Raw genomic sequence first — 2784 nt, 5'->3', positions numbered from 1 at the left:
AATCTTTAAGTGCAGGTTAGATAGATACTTACCTGGGATGGTTTATTCAGGCATGCCTTGATCATGGGGCTGGATTAGTAGATGATCTTTTGAAATTCCCTCCAACCTTATTTTCATACAGTCCTAAAATCTTCAGTAAAGTAATGTATTGGGGGGTTCCTAACTTCATCCTTTCAGCTGTATCCTTATACTGTATGCACCTGTCGACAGTTATCTCCAACTTTCTTTAGTTCTTTGGCAGGGGGGATACAAGGTCACAAGGGAGGGGCCATAAAAGGATTTACTTTAAACTTATAAGTAGTTAAGTATTACAGAATCACTAATGTTGTTGTTTACAAAAACCAAAAATGTGCTAGTAGGTGGTTAGCAAGCAGTAAGTAAAGAGTTTAAGTAGTCAATGTACAAGTGTGGATGTTAAAATGCAATGACATTAGAATGATAGAGCAAGGAAGATTAGTTTCTGTTAGTTAATTCCATGTGTGTGGATTAGATTTTTAACATTGATTTTTAACACATTTTCTATTAACACGTTTGCTATTGTCTGTTCCGTTAACAGTTCTTTGACAGATACCTTCAGTAGTTTTTTGTGTAGTTTGTGGCGGGCCAGTAGGGGGCGTTCCTGCGTTGAGCCACCCACCTCCCTGCACGCGACCACCTTCCAGGCTCCGAGTGCCTCCCACGCTCGGACTTGACGAGCGTGAAGCTGACGCTGGTCCTGACTCGCCGGTACACAAGAGTTTAATCAGCTCATCCTTCTTTAGCCCTTTCTTCACGTGAAGGCCTCTCTGTTTTGCCAGTTCTTTCAGTTCGGGCACAGTTATCCGGACGTACTCGTCCGCCATCCTGACTCTCTACACTATCCAGTTGACCTGATGCCAAATTAGAAATTGTTTGCTCAAGGGATTTCAGTGACTCTATTCCTTTCCCCAAATTATGCCTCAATACAGCAGGGTATTCGGATCCCATCGCTACCACCACGTGTGGCGGGCCAGCAGGGGGCGTTCCTGCGTGGAGCCGCCCACCTCCCTGCACCCGACCACCTTCCAGGCTCCGAGTGCCTCCCTGGGGTGCCTCACGTCTGGCCCACCCCTTCACTGGAGCACACCCGCTAGCCTGGGGTTCCCGCTGCCACCATCCAAGGCTCTGGACTCACTTCTGGCTCTGCGCACCTTGGAGAACACAGGCCTGGTCGCCCAATAGGTACTAGACCCAATACAGGCACTTGGGGCACTTCCCCAAGTCAGGGGCTGATTAGGGAAGCCTCCCTTAGTCCACAGACCTAAGGGGCCTCCTCGGCATAATTTAGACCCACTCCTCAATAAGTCTCCCACACCGGTCACAAAGGAGAACTTTATGGATTACAGGGGGTAGGGCAGAAACAGGGTAAAAGGTAGAGCAATATCATAGAAATATTAGAGGAATCCCATAGAGCAAACCAGGGTGGCTGAGGTAGCCGTTTAAACACGCATCTGAGTTACTGAAGCTAAATATCTAGTCTGATCTCGAGCAGCTTACTCACACGCATCGTCCAGAGGTGTCCTCTGGAGGCAGGGCACGCTGAGCATGCGGTTATGAGGAGGGAGCCAGGTTCAGATTCACCTGGGTGACCGCATGGCTAATGGCTTCCTTCTTCCTGGCCTGGGCCTTTTTATAACCTCTCTGACCTCAGCAGCCCGGTCCAATTGAAGCTGCCAGTGCTGGCCACTAGCCAACCAATCTACAAAGCATCCCTGGCTACCTGGGCCCGCGCGCAGGGACGGGCTTTTCCCCCCTGCCCAGGTGACCAGAGCATTTGTCATGCAGACCAGGGAGGGAGATCCCCGCCCTGAGGAATTCAACACCAGCCTCTCACGCTGGCAGAGACAGGTCTCTGGAGAGGGGCACAGACGGTGGCATTTCTGCCACATAGTTGTCCGGTCATATTCTGCTTCTGATAGCTATGCACAGGAGACTCTTCTTGGGCTGGCAGTGCCCTCTGGGACCATGTTTGTACCTTCCATGTTCTCTGGTGCTTTCTGGTCATGAGCATAAAGGACAGAGAGACTACAACCATTCCTGTTCCTTACTGCTTGAGAATGCAAACCAGAACACATTTGGTAATTGCATCTCTATGCATATGCAATGTATTGGATAGTTGTCAGAGTTAGTTATTACCTTTAGACTATTGTCATAAAACAAGCACCATTCTGTATTAGATTTGAAGATGTCTGAATCTACAGCACCTATAATATCAAGACCTCCCTGGACATGGCAGAGTCCAAGTCTCAAAGACTTCCTCTTGCAAAGGAGCTGACCCTATTATCAACAGTGGGCACTAAGTGCCTTTAAATTCCTTGGTGAAATTTGTATGGCGCCTTGGTGTGTTATGCATGACTCACTTCAGAAACAAAGTAGAAATCCAAAGAAAGGTCCTTTGTAGCACTTCCTCCTCAAGAGCTCCCTCCTTAGTCCTGGAAGGCAAGAAATCTGCTATGGACCAGTCTACCACTTTCATAGTTTGTAGGGTTGGAAGGGACCTGAGTAGATCATCAAGTCTGACCCCGTGCCATGGCAGGAAAGAGTACTGGGGTCAAATGACCCCGGTGAGGTGTTTGTCTGGCCTCCTCTTAAAGACCCCCAGGGTAGGAGCCAGCACCACATCTCTTGGAAGTTGGTTCCAGATCCTAGCTGCCCTGACAGTGAAGTAGTGCCTCCTGGTATCTAGTCTGAATCTACCCTCTGCCAGCTTGAGACCGTTATTTCTAGTCACTCCTGGTAGTGCTTGGGGGAACAGGGACTCCCCCA

General features: G+C 48.9%; 1 protein-coding gene across 1 annotated transcript in view; it reads left to right on the top strand.

Moving 5' to 3' along the window:
* Positions 1-133: 133 nt before the first annotated feature.
* The window catches only part of LOC102379097 (putative E3 ubiquitin-protein ligase UNKL), a 9908-nt gene continuing 7257 nt past the window's right edge, over positions 134-2784 (top strand). The window contains exon 1 of the mRNA XM_025195801.1: positions 134-726. The gene's annotated coding sequence lies outside the window, so the exon portion shown is untranslated. The remainder of the gene's footprint in view (positions 727-2784) is intronic.

This window comes from Alligator sinensis, unplaced genomic scaffold, assembly GCF_000455745.1.
Source record: "Alligator sinensis unplaced genomic scaffold, ASM45574v1 scaffold2078_1, whole genome shotgun sequence".
In the NCBI taxonomy this organism is placed as follows: domain Eukaryota; kingdom Metazoa; phylum Chordata; order Crocodylia; family Alligatoridae; genus Alligator; species Alligator sinensis.
The sequence above is the reverse complement of the archived record's forward strand: the minus strand, read 5'-3'. Positions and strand labels throughout refer to the sequence as shown.